This window comes from Macaca nemestrina, chromosome 20 (genome assembly GCF_043159975.1).
Source record: "Macaca nemestrina isolate mMacNem1 chromosome 20, mMacNem.hap1, whole genome shotgun sequence".
Classification (NCBI taxonomy): Eukaryota; Metazoa; Chordata; class Mammalia; order Primates; family Cercopithecidae; genus Macaca; species Macaca nemestrina.
Window position 1 is genome coordinate 8,965,435 of NC_092144.1, and position 16,341 is coordinate 8,981,775.

The window sequence follows — 16,341 nt, forward strand, 5'->3', positions numbered from 1 at the left end:
CAAGACTCCGTCTAAAAAAATAAAAGTAAATAAAATAAAATTCTTTAGACAGCATATACCACATTTCAATGTGCTTCAACCCATCTACAGAGTTGGTCATAATGCTTACAAGTGAGTGAACACCAAGTGATTGCAGTGCACCAAGCTCAGGCTGCAGTACAAGATTTGTAATCACTTGGTCAAAATAATCCACCAGATACAATGATACTCAAAGTATCCATAGTAAATAACAGTTGCTGGAAGCCTCTAGCAAGCACCAGTAGGAAAATCACAGCAGTAGTTCAGAATAAATATATTCCTTCTTCTGCAGAAAACTAGTCTCCTTTTGAGTAAATAATTACCACTGGGTTCAACATATAAGTTGTACATGGTACATCAAGTGACCAAGTGGCCTGAGCTATCTACCATGAACTTGAGGTTGTCTGACCCACAAAACCCCAAGTCTGGGGCAAATACAGCAGCAATCTTTCAACAAATGGAAATGGCACAGAAGACACTGAGCTCTAGAAGTTTCAGCGAGTACAAGTAAACTGCATCAACAAATGGCAAAGACTCAACACAAGCTCCATTCGCACTGCCTCATTTCCCTCAATCCATGCCTGTGGCTTCCTGAGGTATTTCTTATGCCTATCTGAGACAAGGCTTGTTTACAGACGTGTCTGCACAATATGCTAGCACCATCCAAAAGTGGGAGCGCAAACACAACAGCTCAGCTGAACAATGATGCCAAAAGACTGTAATATCTTTCAGATAAGAATGGCATCCCAGTGGCAGAACTTCTCACAGTATATTTGACTATCTGGGTCTGGAGGACATGGCCAGAAGGACACGTAAACAATGATCCATGAGCAGTTGCTAATGGTTTCACTGAATGGCCAAGGATGTATATGGAACAAGACTGGTAAGTCTAGAAATACATACATGGATAGATCTCTCTTAAAGGACATGGGCTGTGAAGATATTTGTGTCCCACGTAAATGTCCAGCAAAGGCAATCCACTAGAAATAAGACTCTTAATAATCAGCTGGATAAAATGATACTCTATATAGAAGTCAATTGCTTTCCCCTGCCACCCCAATGTTTGCTCCATAGGCCCTTGAATAAGATGGCCATAAAAACAGGGATAAAGGCTACTATGGCTCAACAGTATGGACTTCCATTGACCAAAACTGATGCAGCTAACGCTACTGCTAGGTGCTTAATCTGCTAAAAGCAAAAACCAAAACTGAATATATAAGGGCATTAATTTCTTTTTTCTTTTCTTTTTGGGGGGAGGGGGACAGGGTCTCACTCTGTCACCCAGGCCAGAGTGCAGTGGCATGATCACAGCTCACTACAGCCTCAATCTCCTGGGCTCAAGCAATCTTTCTGCCTCATGCTCCTGAGTAGATGGGACTACAGGTGTATATCACCAAGCCTGGCTAATTTGGGGGGCTTTTGGGGAGCGTGGTTTGATTTTTTGTTTTTGTAGAGATGGGGTTTCACCATGTTGCCCAGGTTAGTCTTGAACCAAGGGCATTAATTTCTAGAGTGACCAGTGACCAGGGGAGCCATCTGGTGGCAAGATGATTACACTGGACCACTCCTATCATGAAGGTGACTAAGATTCATCCTCACTGGAACAGACTCATGTTCTGGATATGGATTTGCCAGAAGCCTAACTACTAAGTAGAGAGGCAAATCCATATAGGATTTGTATAGAGACAGATTTGTATAGGCCAGAGGCAAATCCACTAGGCTTCTGCCTATACAATGCACCATCCATGCACTCACAAAATGCTTTCACTGTAGTCACAGCATTCACACAATACTGTCTTTCATCGAGGAACCCATTTCACTGCAAAGGAAGTGCAACAGTGGGAACATGTCCCTATCATCAACTGGTCTCATCCACACACCCCATCACTCAGAAGCAGCTAGTCTAAATGAAAGGTGAAATGGCTTACTGAAAATTCAGATACAGGGCCAACTGGGAGACAACCTCTGAAAGAATAGGATTCTGTTTCACAAGACACAGTGTATGCTCTGAATCAGAGATCATTAGATGCTACTATCTCACCAGTCAGAACAAACAGGCTCAGGAATTGATGGGTGAAGGCAGAATTAGCTCCATGACAAAAATTTTGCTTCCAATCCCAGCAATGTAGAGCAGTGTAATTTGGAGATCTGAGTCCATAATGGGGAATGCTTCCCAAGGGGCAACTATTTGGTCCCAACACATTGGAAAGTGAGATGAACATCTGGCCCTTATGAGTTTCATATCCATTAAACCAAGAAGAAAAAGAAAAATAAGGAGGTGAGAGGGAATAATCTATTAACTGAAGGGATTAATCTCAATTACCAAAGGGAAACTGGGGTACTGCTATACAACTGAGGCGAAAAGGAAGACATCTAGAACCTCCTAGCACTTCCATACCACTTAGAAAGATTAACAAAAAATTACAATAGAAAAAAGGCAGGAACATGGAGGACCAAGATCCTCTCACAATGAAGATTTGAGTCACTCCATCAGGTACAGAACCCAGAGCTGCTGAGTTTCTGGATGAGGGCAAGGAAAATACAAAAAATGTTCACTGAAAAAGTAAAACCATGGATATCAACTATAACTTCAAGATCAACGACAGACAAGAACTTCAGCAGTTTGGCAGGTTTTGTGTTTTTGCTTTTTTGAGACGGAATCTCTCTCTGTTGCCCAAGCAGGAGTACAGTGGCACAATCTCAGCTCACCGCAACCTCCACCTCCCAGATTCAAGCAATTCTCCTGCCTCACCCTCCAAAGTAGCTGGGATTACAGGTGCCCACCACCACGCCCAACTAATTTTTGTATTTTCAGTAGAGACAGGGTTTCACCATGTAGGCCAGACTGGTCTCAAACCCCTGACTTCAAGTGATCCACAAGTCTCGGCCTCCGAAAGTGCTGGGATTACAGGCATGAGCCACCACATCCAGCCCCGAGTTTTCTCTTTGATTTTTATGTATACATGTTAGTTTCTAAGCATGTATTTATATAAACTAACCATTTACTTCTCTTTTCTATCTTATATATGTTCCTAAAGGTTAAATTTATATATATATATATATATAAATTTTTTTTTTCTTTTTTGGAGACTCAGTCTCTCTCTGTTGCCTAGGCTGGAGTGCAGTGGCGAGATCTTGGTTCACTGCAAGCTCCGCCTCCCAGGTTCCCGCCATTCTCCTGCCTCAGCCTCCCGGGTAGCTGGGACTACAGGCGCCCGCCACCACACCCAGCTAATTTTTTTTTTTGTATTTTTAGTAGAGACAGGGTTTCACCGTGTTAGCCAGGATGGTCTCGATCTCCTTAACTCGTGATCAGCCCACCTCAGCCTCCCAAAGTGCTGGGATTACAGGCATAAGCCACCGCACCCGGCCTAAATTTAAAATTTAGTCTTCAGGTAACAGAATATTCAAGGAGAATATGACAAAATTTCAGTAGAAATTAACATGGCTTCAAGCGTGGTGGCTCACACCTGTAATCCCAGCACTTTGGAAGGCCAAGGCTGGCACATCACCTAAGGTCAGGAGTTCGAGACCAGGCTGGCACATCACCTAAGGTCAGGAGTTCGAGACCAGCCTGGCCAACATGATGAAACACTGTGTCTACTAAAAATACAACAATTAGCTGGGCATGGTGGCACACGCCTTTAATCTCAGTGTGGGGAAAAGAAAAAGAGATCAGCCTGTTACTGTGTCTATGCAGAAAGTAGACATAAGAGACTCCATTTTGTTCTGTATTTGAGATCCTGTTAATCTGTGACCCTACCCCGAACCTTGTCCTTGCAAGAGACATGTGCTGTGGTGACTCAAGGTTTAATGGATTTTGGGCTGTGCAGGATGTGTCTTTGTTAAACAAGTGCCTGAAGGCAGCTTGCTGGTTAAAAATCCTGCCTGTCCCCGGGCAATGGAACATCTCGGTGTGAGACCCCATTGTATGCTCTGTTTACTGAGATAGGAGAAAACCGCCTTACGGCATAAGGTGGGACTTGCTGGACTTGCTGGCGGGACTTGCTGGCGCAAAGCTAAGAGGTTTGTGGAGATGTTTACATATGCATATCAAGGCACAGCATTTTCCTTTGAACTTATTCATGTCACAGAGATCTTCGTCCATATGTCTTACTGCTAATTTTCTCCCTAAAATGATCCTATTGTCCTGCCACTCCCTTATGTTTAAGATGGTAAAGATAATTATCAATAAATACTAAGGGAACTCAGAGACCGGTGCCAGTGTGGGTCCTCTGTATGCTGAGCGCCGGTCCCCTGGGCCCACTTTTTCTTTCTCTATACTTTGTCTCTGTGTCTCATTTCTTTTCTCAAATCTCTCGTTCCACCTAACGAGAAACGCCCACAGGTGTGGAGGGGCAGGCCATCCCTTCACTCAGCTACTCGGGAAGCTGGGGCAGGAGAATCACTTGAACCTGGGAGGCGGAAGTTGCAGAGAGCTGAGATCGCACCACTGCACTCCAGTCTGGGTGAAGGAGTGAGAATCCATTCCAAAAAAAAAAAAATTAATATGACCTGTGATGAGGGGCTGTGCACCTTCTCACTTAGGGGTGAGAAATTCTCCCTTCAATCTTGTTAAGTGGAAATGCAGACTTAATCATTATAAGAGAATCAAAGTGTGTGTAGATGGGCACATGTGGATGCTGACTAGGCAAAACGGTGAACATGCCAGTTACCAATTTATCCATCTCAGCTCCAAATTCACCATCACTATCTGCTGTGGAACAAAGGGCTGTATTCTTTAAGCATTTATCTTTTAATGGAACATGTTAAGCTTTATCATGTTGCATTATAAGATGGAAGGGAGGCCAGGTGCGGTGGCTCTCGCCTGTAATCCCAGCACTTTGGGAGGCTAACGTGGGCGGATCACCTGAGGTGAGGAGTTCGAGACCAGCCTGCCCAACAAGGCGAAACCCTGTCTCTACTAAAAACACAAAAAATTAACCAGGCATGGTGGCAGGTGCCTGTAATCCCAGCTACTTGGGAAGCTAAGGCAGGAGAATTGCTTGAACCCAGGAGGCAGAGATTGCAGTGAGCCAAGATCACACCACTGCACTTCAGCCTGAGTGACAAGAGCAAAACTCCGTCTCAAAACAAAACAAAATAAAAAATTAGCTGGGCATGGTGGCGAATGCCTGTAATCCCAGCTACTCGGGAGGCTGAGGCAAAAGAATTACTTGAACCCGGGAGGCGGAGGTTGCAATGAGCAAAGGTCATGCCATTGCACTCCAGACTGAGCAACAAGAGTGAAACTCTGTCTCAAAAAAAAAAAACAACAACACACAAAACCTCAGTTTCGAGGAGCTGAGCACAGCCTCCAGCAACAGCCAGCAACAAGTCCTATAGCTGCAAGGAAATGAATTTTGCCTTTTGACTGAATGTGGAAATATACTCTTCCCTAGGCAGAGGTTGCAGTGAGCCACTGCACTCTAGCCAGGGCAACAGAGCAAGACTCTATAGCCAAAAAAAAAAAAAAAAATTGTACTGTAGGTTTCAGCTAAGGCAATTAGATAAGACACAGCATGCTTATCAAATTCGTAGATGGACTATACAATGTGATGACTGATAGAACTGGATTCAAAATTACTGTCACAGGCTGAAGTGATTCACCGAATAAACAGGATTTTTATTTTTAAAAAGGAAATAGAATATACAACACAAGAATTAAACAACACTCATATAAAATGTCTCACACGTAAAACATAAACCAAAACGCTACACTACTGGCCAGCCGCAGTAGTAGTTCAAGCTTGCAATCCCAGCACTTTGGGAGGCCAAGGTGGGCAGATCACTTGAGGCCAGGAGTTCAAGACTAGCCTGGCCAACATGATGAAACCCCATCTCTACAAAAAAATACAAAAATTAGCCAGGCGTGGTGGTGCATGCCTGTAATCCCAGCTACTTCAGAGGCTGAGGCATAAGAATCACTTGAACCCAGGAGGCGGAGGGTGCAGTGAACTGAAATGGCATCACTGCACTCCAGCCTGGGCAAGAGAGGAAGAATCTGTCTCAAAAACAGGGTGGGGGGGCACGGGGAGAAAGAAAAGAAAGAAAGTAAGAACACTATACTTCCGAAAATATATTTGAGTATTCTTATTCAGGATGAAACTGAACAAGACACTGACTGTCTTTTTGAAAACAAGTGGCTTGCGGTTAAAACTAAAATCTATCTTCAGATGTAGCAGCAGTAAAACAAACAAACAAAAAAGAAACAAAAAACAAGTTAAAGTCTGTTCCTTATTTCTTTCCAGAATAATTTTTACACAACTTTACATCGATTCAGAAACTGCCAAATGGTACAACACCTATGGATGGGAATTTATAATATCCAGCAAAATTAAACGTACATTTGTCCTCTAACCTAAAATCCAGTATTAAAGGTTTAACCTGATAATACACTTATAAAAATGTTAACTACATATAAAGAAGTTCATTTACTGCAGGTTACTCATGGATGCTAAAATAATTAGTAGAAAGGTTGCTGGGGAACAAGATATTCCAGGTATCCTGCAAGGGATGGTGGCTCATGCCTGTAATCCCAACATTTTCTGAGGTCGAGGTGGGAGGATCACTTGAGCCCAGTAGTTCAAAGCTGCAGTGAGCTAGGATCGTGACACTGCACTCCACCCTGGGCGACAGAATGAGTCTCAAAAAAAAAACCCCAAAAAAACCCCACAAATATATATATGCAAATATAGAGTTATAGAGATCTCTCTCTTTCTCTCTACATATCTATGTGATAGATACATTCTCATATAAATATATAATATATATGTGATATATATATTCCGGGTGTCAAAATACCAACCCACATATTACTCTCTTTTGTGCTGATGACATGGTAAAAAGGTATGAGGGAGGCACATCTCACACAAGAGTGTGAAAACTCAATCAGCCCACGAAAGGATCTCGCATATTACTTTCTTATCCAAAAGGAAAAGGCTATCTTTAAAATAAAGTGCTCTGGCCAGGCGAGGTGGCTCATGCCTGTAATCCCAGCACTTTGGGAGGCCAAGGTGGGCAGACCACGGGTCAGGAGTTCAAGACCAGCCAGCCTGGCCAGCATGGTGAAACCCTCGTCTCCACTAAAAATACAAAAATTAACTGGGCCCGGTGGCAAACACCCGTAATCCCAGCTACTTGGGAGGCTGAGGCAGGAGAATCACTTCAACCCGGGAGGCGGAGGTTGCAGTGAGCTGAGATTGCGCCACTGCACTCCAGCCTGGGAGACGGAGTGAGACTCTGTCTCAAAAAATGAATAAATAAATAGATCATTCTACCATAAAGACACAGACACACAAACGTTCAATGCAGTGCTATTCACAAGAGCAAAGACATGGGATCAACATAAATGCCCCTCAATGACAGACCAGATAAAGAAAATGTGGTACACATACACCATCGAATACCATGCAGCCATGAAAAAGAACAACAAGATCACGTCTTTGGTGAAAACATAGAGAGCTGGAGGCTATTATACTTAACAAACTAAGGCAGGTACAGAAAACCAAATACTGGCAGTTGTGTGCTAGGTCACCAAGATGTCGTTCCCAAAGTATACTCCGTCACGCCTGGCCACTCTGCCCTCGATGCTTGACCTGGCCAACTATATGACATGTCCCTGGAAACCGGGAGGGCACAAGCTAAGCAGTTGGCCATAAGAGCCCAGTTTCAGCAGGAGTACCTGCTCCAGTACAATGACCCTAACCACCGCTCGTCGAAGATCCTGCCTTGATTAGTTGGACCTATGCAAGATCAGCAAATGTCTATCCTAATTTCAGACCCACACCTAAAAACTCACTCCTGGAAGCTGTATGTAGAATTGGGCCCCTCTTCTTCTGGTATTATGTTTTCAAAACTGACATGGATAGGAAAGAAAAACTTATCCAGGAAGGAAAATTGGATAGAACATTTAACATCTCATATTAAGTCTGGCAATGATGACTATATATATTCTTGCTTAAATAAATCATCTATTAATCATTAAAAAGAAAAGAAAACCAAATACCACAGGCTCTCACTTACAAGTGGGAGCTAAATGATAAGAACTTATGAATACAAAGAAGGAAACGATAGACACTGGAGTCTACTTGAGGGTGGAGGGCAGGAGGAGGGAAAGGAGCAGAAAAGATAACCACTGGGTACTGGGCTTAATACCTGGATTTCTTTACCTATGTAACAAACCTTCACATGGACTCCCAAACCTAAAATAAACGTTAAGAAAAAAAAAAGAGGCCGGCGCGGTGGCTCAAGCCTGTAATCCCAGCACTTTGGGAGGCCGAGACGGGCGGATCACGAGGTCAGGAGATCGAGACCATCCTGGCTAACACGGTGAAACCCCGTCTCTACTAAAAAATACAAAAAACTAGCCGGGCGAGGTGGCGGGCGCCTGTAGTCCCAGCTACTCGGGAGGCTGAGGCAGGAGAATGGCATGAACCCGAGGAGGAGGAGCCTGCAGTGAGCCGAGATGTGGCCACCGCACTCCAGCCTGGGTGACAGAGCAAGACTCCGTCTCAACAAAAAAAAAGAAAAAGAAAAAACAAAGGAAATCAGTATATTGAAGAGATATCTGCACTCTCGTTTGCTACAGCAGTATTCACAGTAGCCAGGATTTGGAAGCGGCCTAAGTGTAGCTCAACAGATGAGATGAATGGATAAAGAAAATGTGTGTGGTACACATATACAATGGAATACTGTTCATCCATAAAAAACAATGAGATCCAGGCCAGGTGCGGTGACTCACACCTGTAATCCCAGCACTTTGGGAGGCTGAGGTAGGTGGATTACTTGAGCCCAGGAGTTTGAGGCCAGCCTGGGCAACTGTGAAACCCCATCTCTACAAAAAATACAAAAATTAGCCAGGTGTGGTGGTGAGCAGCTGTAGTCCCAGCTACTCAGGAGGCTAAGGTGGGAGGATCACTTGAGCCCAGGAGGTGGAGGTTGCAGTGAGCTGAGATCGCATCACTGCACTCCAGCCTCAGTGACAAGAGCTCAAACTTTCCTCAGCTGCTGCCAAGGTGCTCCGTCCTCCCGAGGACCGCGTTGCAGTGAGGCCCTCACTTCATCTGGCAACTAGCACTGCATCTGGCAGCACCAGCCCCATACTGGCCCACGACATGGCCTCCATCTCCAAGCTCACCTGCATCTACTCAGCCCACATTCTGCACGAGGACGAGGTGACCACCACGGAGGATAAGATCAATGGCCTCATTAAAGCAGCCGGTGTAAATGTTGAACCTTTTTGGTCTGGCTTGTTTGCAAAGGCCCTGGCCAACGTCAACATGGGAGTCTCATTTGCAATGTAAGAGCTGGTGGACCTGCTCCCCCAGCAGCAGGTGCTGCACCAGCAGGAGCTCCTACCCCCTCCACAGCTGCTGCTCCAGATGAGGAGAAGAAAGCGGAAGCAAAGAAAGAAGAATCTGAGGAGTCTGATGATGACATGGCCTTTGGTCTTTTTTCTTTTTTTTTGAGACGTAGTCTCACTCTGTCGCCCAGGCTGGAGTGTACTGGCGTGATCTCAGCTCACTGCAACCTCCGCCTCTTGGGTTCAAGCAATTCTCTGCCTCGGCCTCCTGAGTAGCCGGGATTACAGGTGCCTGCCACCACGCTAGGCTACTTTTTTTGTATTTTTAGTAAAGACAGGGATTCACCATCTTGGCCAAGTTGGTACAGAACTCCTGACCTTGTGATCCACCCACCTCGGCCTCCCAAAGTGCTGGGATTATAGGCGTGAAACACCGTGCCTGGCCTGGCTTCGGTCTTTTTGACCAAACCTCTTTTGAAATGTGTTCAATAAAAAGCTGAACTTGAAGGAAAAAAAGGAGGGGGGGAGCAGGGAGGAAGGCAAGAAAAAAGACAAAAAAGGAGATCCTGGCCAGGTGCAGTGGCTCACACATGTAATCCCAGCATTTTGGGAGGCCGAGGCAGGCAGATCACGAGGTCAGGAGATCAAGACCATCCTGGCCAATATGGTGAAACCCCATCTCTACTAAAAATACAAAAATTAGCTGGGCGTGGTAGCGTGTACCTGAAAACCCAGCTACTCAAACGGCTGAGGCAGGAGAATTGCTTGAACCAGGGAGGCAGAGGTTGCAGTGAGTCGAGATCGCGCCACTGCACACCAGCCTGGAGACAGAGCGAGACTGTGTCTCAAAAAAAAAAAAAAAAAAATAGAATGAGATTCTGTCATTTTCAACAACATAGATAGAACTAGAGGGCAGTACATTAAATGAAATAAACCAGGCACAGAAAGACAACTTGGGCGTGGTAGGTGGTGGTTGCCGTGAGCCAGTAACATGCCACTGCACTCCAGCCTGGGCATCAGGGCAACATCCTGCCTCAAAAAAAAAAAAAAAAGCTTGAATAGAGCTCAGATCCAAAAACACTCCGTTATATTTTAGAACAATTTGGAGAATTTTCATTTATTATACAGAGCAAATATTAGATAATATTATTTGTAATTTTCTTTTTTTTTTTTTTTTTTTTTTTTGAGACGGAGTCTCGCTCTGTCGCCCAGGCTGGAGTGCAGTGGCGCAATCTCAGCTCACTGCAAGCTCCGCCTCCCGGGTTCACGCCATTCTCCTGCCTCAGCCTCCCGAGTAGCTGGGACTACAGGCGCTGCCACCACGCCCGGCTAGTTTTTTGTATTTTTAGTAGAGACGGGGTTTCACCGTGTTAGCCAGGATGGTCTCGATCTCCTGACCTCGTGATCCGCCCACCTCGGCCTCCCAAAGTGCTGGGATTACAGGCGTGAGCCACCGCGCCCGGCCTATTTGTAATTTTCTTGATGCAAATAGAATTACGGTTTTAGTAAGACAACACTCTTATCATTGAGTCAGGTATTACCCACTACTTAAATGTCGAGCTTTTACCATCCTGGCTAACACGGTAAAACTCCATCCCTACTAAAATACAAAAAATTAGCCGGGCATTGTGGCACGCACCTGTAATCCCAGCTGCTCGGGAGGCTGAGGCAGGAGAATCGCTTGAACCCGGGAGGCGGAGGTTGCAGTGGGGTGAGATCGCGCCACTGCACTCCAGCCTGGGCAACAGAGCGAGACTCCCTCTCGGAAAAAAAAAAAAAAAAGAAATGTCGAGCTTCATCTCTGCAATGAATTTCCCATTTACTCTCAAACAGTTCACCATAAAATGTATTTACGAGACAGCAACTACACAAAACGCTAAATACAGGTGCAGCTACAATGGATACGTATTCGTCGTACTGGATGGTCAACATACCCATAGGTTTAAGTTTTTTCGAAAGAAAAATGCAGAAAAAATACACTTAGTACATTCATCCTGTTAACGGTAAATTCGATTATTGTAGTATTTGTGTGTAAACCCTCCACCCTTTCTTCCAGGAAGCCTGGTTATGAAGCTCTTTGGAGACGTACAGAGCTAGGAACTTCAAATGAAAAGAAAAGCTGAGTATTCTTAGCTTTCTTTAGTAGAAAGACTCGCGGTCTACAAACGTTTATATGCACATGCAGAAATACGCACACCCTAAGCTAAGAAAGCACCTTTCTACCTGAACGTAAAGTGTCCATAAAAAATATACAGGTTTCGCAAAGGCAAAATGCCAAAATCTCACAGGAAACACTCGTTTGCATAAAAAAGGAAGCACCTGCCCGCTTGAACCAACTTTCTCCCAGTGCTCACCCGAACACGGTGGAGTTGCCAGGTCCGTGGGGCTGCAGGGATCTTGGGGACGGAGTCAATCAAACGCGAACAGCAAAATTCTTTCCCCTCTGAAAAACAATTCACAAAGGTTGCCTTGGAGACTTATGTTTTAGGCCTCAGAGTCCTTGGACACTTTTGAAGACGGGAACGCATGGCGGAAAACATCCCTCGGACGCGCCCATACTGCACTTCCCACCCAGCTCCTCTAGGGGACCCAAAGTCCGAATGGCCTCTCCGACGTGGCCTCGCCCGATGGCTCCGCGGCTCCCGCGGACGCGAGTGGAGTGGTCCGGGCCTCTCGAAGGAGGATTCTCGATTACCCTGGGTCGATTGTGACCTCTGCCACCCCGCGAAACAACGCCCAACCCACTAGTCTACACAAGCCTCACCAAAGTAGTGAACGACCAGACGACACAAAGAAAAAGGTGGCTCTGAGGCAATAGGCGCCAGCGACTAAAAGAGACAACTGGCGCGCCGCTAACGTCACTTCCGCCGGAGCATTGGGAGGGGCGTGCCTCGTTGCGTGGGCAGTTGGACAGGATGGAACTCTTTAGGATTCTAGTTTCCCTCCGCGTGGGTGCGGAGGTATCAAGGGGTCGGCTCAGTGCGTGGGTCAGCAGAGAGAAATGGGCCCACGGGACAAGGTGGGGGTTAAATCCGGGCTGTGGGCGGGGCTGTGGGCGGGGCCCATGTCCGGGGGCGGGGCTGGATGTGGGACCAGACCCACCGGTTGGCTTCCGTGACAGAATGGACCGGGAGGGCGAAACGTCGGGGGATGGACTCGCCCCTCAGGATGCTCATTAAAAACTTTCCCCACGTTCCTGGACCCCTTTCAGGATTCTCTCCAGTTGATAACCTGCCAATCCACAAAATGGCCTGCTTCCTCCATTCGATCACGTCTTTAGAACTTTATTTTCTCTTATTCCTTTTTATTTATCTGACCTTGCTAAATTCTAATCGTTGATTCCTCTGCGTTTTCAATGTATCGATACTTTCTGTAAATATTGCCATTTTTTTTTTCTTTTCTTTCTTTCTTTTTTCTTTTCTTTTCTTTTTCCTTTGAGGCAGGGTCTGGCTCTGTTGCCCAGGCTGGAATGCAGTGGTGGGAGCATGGCTCACTGCAGTCTCGACCTCTCCAGGCTCAAGCCATCCTCCCATCTCAGCCTCCTGAGTAGCTGGGACACGGGCACACCACCACGCCCGGCTAATTTTTGTATTATTATTATTATTATCATTATTTTGTAGAGACAGGGTCTAACCATGTTGCCCAGGCTGGTCTGGAACCCCTGGGCTCAAGCGATCTGCTCGCCTTGCACTCCTGAAGTGGGATTACAGGCGTGAGCCACCACGCACCATGCCTGGCCTTATTGTATATCTTTTTCTTCTTCAACTATGTATTTGTTACTATTTCTCATATCTTATCAAATTATTCAAAGCCTCCCATACTACATTGTGAAATACTACTGATACCAGGCATTCTTCACTTATTCTGTGCAAAAAAAAAAAGAAGAAGACGACTGTTGGACTTGTGGTAGAGATTTAGTTGAATCTTTGGGTTATATTGGTATCTTTATAATACTGAGTCTTCCAGCCGGGCGCGGTGGCTCAAGCCTGTAATCCCAGCACTTTGGAAGGCTGAGACGGGTGGATCACGAGGTCAGGAGATCGAGACCATCCTGGCTAACATGGTGAAACCCCGTCTCTACTAAAAAATACAAAAAACTAGCCGGGCGAGGTGGCAGGCGCCTGTAGTCCCAGCTACTCGGGAGGCTGAGGCAGGAGAATGGCGTGAACCCGGGAGGCGGAGCTTGCAGTGAGCTGAGATCCGGCCACTGCACTGCAGCCCGGGCAACAGAGCGAGACTCCGTCTCAAAAAAAAAAAAAAATAATAATAATAATAATAATACTGAGTCTTCCTATGTGTGAATATACAATATCTCTCTATTTAGGTCTTCTTTAAATTCTTTCAGTAATGTTTTGAAATTTTCAGTTTACAAATATTTTACCTCTTGGAGTAAAGTTATTCCCATGTAACTTATTTGGATGCTTTTGTAAAAGGGATCACATTCTCAGTTTCCTTTTCTGATTGTTCATTGCTGGTGTATAGATACAAAACTAATTGTCATCTCTTGATGTTGTACTGTGCCACTTTACAGAATTTATTACGAGCTCTACTAGTTTTCTTGTAGATTCTTCAAAATTTTCTATATATCAAATATCACCTATAAATATACTTTTATTTGTTCTATTCTAATTGGGAAACCTTTTATTTTACTTTATTGTGTGATTGCTCTGGCTAGAATTTCCTGTAGAGGCTGGGTGCGGTGGCTCATGCCTGTAATCCCATCATTTTGAGAGGCCGAGGTGAGTGGATCACCTGAGGTCAGGAGTTCCAGACCAGCCTGACCAACCTGGTGAAACCCCGTCTCTACTAAAAATACAAAAAAATTAGCCAGGCATGGTGGTGGGCACCTGTAATCCCAGCTACTCAGGAGGCTGAGGCAGGAGAATCACTTGAACCTGGGAGGCGGAGGTTGCAGTGAGTGGAGATGGTGCCATTGCACGCCAGCCTGGGTGACAAGAGCAAAACTTCATTTCAAAAAAAAAAAAGAAAATAAAAGAATTTCCTGTAGAATGTTGAATAACAAAAGAGAAATCAGACCTCTCTTCTTCCTGATCTTAGGGATAATTTTTAGGCATTCACTATTGAACATGATGTTAGCTGTGTTTTTGTATGTGCATTTTGTCTTGTTGAATAAACTCCCTTCTATTTCTAGTTCTCTTAATTTTTTATTTTTTTATTTTTTTGAGACAGAGTCCCGCTCTGTCACCCAGGCTGGAGTGCAGTGGCACGATCTTGGCTCACTGCAACCTCCACCTCCAGAGTTCAAGCAATTTTCTGCCTCAGCCTCCCAAGTAGCTGGGATTATAAGTGCCCACCACACCTGGCTAATTTTTTTGTATTTTTAGTAGAGACGGGGTTTCACCAGCTTGGTCAGGCTGTTCTCCAACTCCTGACCTCATGATCCACCTGCCTCGGCCTCCCAAAGTGCTGGGATTACAGGCATGAGCCACCACGCCTGGCCAGTTTTCTTAATTTTTATCAAGGAAAAGTGTTGAGTTTCATCAAATGCCTTTCCTGCATTAGTTGAGGTGATTCTGTGGGATTTTTTGTATTTTGTACTAATGTGAAGAATTACATTTTTAAATTTCCTTTTGTTGAAGCAACCTTGCGTTCCTGAGATAAATCTCACTAGTCATGGTGTATAGTGCTTTTAATGTGCTGTTGGATATGATTTACTAATATTTTTTAAGGATTTTTGCATCTATATTCATGAAAGATAGTCTCTAATTTCTTTTTTTTTTTTTTTTTTTTTTTTTTTTGAGATGGAGTTTCACTCTGTTGCCCAGGCTGGAGCGCATTGCTGCAATCTTGGCTCAATGCAGTCTCAACCACCCCAGGCTCAAGCCATCCTCCCACCTCAGCCTCTCAAGAAGCTGTGAGCACAGACGCACCACTGTGCCTGGCTACTCTGTGTGTGTGTGTGTGTGTGTGTGTGTGTGTGTGTGTGTGTGTGTGTGTGTTTAGTTTTGCTCTTGTTGCCCAGGCTGGATTGCAGTGGTGTGATCTTGGCCCACCGCAACCTCCGCCTCCCAGGTTCAAGCGATTCTCCTGCCTCAGCCTCTCGAGTAGCTGGGACTACAGGTGTGCATCACCACACCTGGCTAATTTTTGTGTTTTTAGTAGAGACAGGGTTTCACCATGTTGGCCAGGCTGGTCTCAAACTCCTGACTTCAGGTGATCTGCCCATCTCAGTCTCCCAAAGTGCTGGGATTACAGGCGTGAGCCACCACACCTGGCTAATTTTTGTATTTTTTTTGTAGAGATGGGGTTTCACCATGTTACCCAGGCTGGCCTCCAACCCCTAAGCTCAAGCAATCTGCCCACCCTGGGCCTCCCAAAGTGCTAGGATTATAGGATGAGCCACCACTCCCAGCAAAAAAAAAAAAAAAAAAAAGAAAGGAAAAAAAAAGAACGTGTTTTCTCCTGTTTTGGTTTGGTTTGGTTTGAGACAGAGTCTCCCTCTGTCGCCAGGCTGGAGTGCAGTGGCACAATCTCGGCTCACTGCAACTTCCACCTCCCGGATTCAAGCAATTCTGCCTCAGCCTCCCAAGTAGCTGGGACTACAGGTGCATACCACCATGCCCAGCTAATTTTTGTATTTTTAGTAGAGATGGGGTTTCCACCATGTTGGTCAGGATGGTCTTGATCTCTTTACCTCACGATCCACCTGCCTCGGCCTCCCGAAGTGCTGGGATTACAGACGTGAGCCACCACACCCAGCCTCCTGTTCTACTTTTTTGGAGGATATTGAGAAATACTGGTGTTGATTATTCTTTAAATGTTTGGTACAATTCGTTTGTGAATTCACACTTCTTTGGTCCTTGACAATTCACTGTTGGGAAGTTTTGAAATACTGATTTAATCTCTCTTCTTGTTACAGGTCTGTTGAGATTTTTCCTTACTTTTTAATCCAATTAATTTCTGTGTTTCTAGAAATGTGTCCATTTTATTTAGGTTATCTAACTAGTTGTACAATTATTTGTTCATAGAATCCTCTTATAATCTTTATTTCTGAATAG

The 16,341-nt window shown here is 45.1% G+C and overlaps 1 protein-coding gene and 3 pseudogenes across 3 annotated transcripts in view; 2 read left to right on the plus strand and 2 right to left on the minus strand.

Annotated features, from left to right (window-relative positions):
• The window catches only part of LOC105479939 (zinc finger protein 560), a 35,893-nt gene extending 23,649 nt beyond the window's left edge, over positions 1-12,244 (minus strand). Inside the window, exons 1-2 of one of the 3 annotated variants that reach the window (XM_011738378.3) lie at positions 12,087-12,244; positions 11,677-11,765 (exon numbers count right to left, since the gene is read on the minus strand). The gene's annotated coding sequence lies outside the window, so the exon portion shown is untranslated. The other 2 variants (XM_071087617.1, XM_071087616.1) reach the window with 2 other exon arrangements.
• LOC112427617 (small nucleolar RNA U13) lies at positions 6,838-6,926 on the minus strand (annotated as a pseudogene).
• Positions 7,560-7,947, plus strand: LOC112426030 (NADH dehydrogenase [ubiquinone] 1 beta subcomplex subunit 4 pseudogene; annotated as a pseudogene).
• Positions 9,037-12,140, plus strand: LOC105486944 (large ribosomal subunit protein P1 pseudogene; annotated as a pseudogene).
• Positions 12,245-16,341: the final 4,097 nt, after the last annotated feature.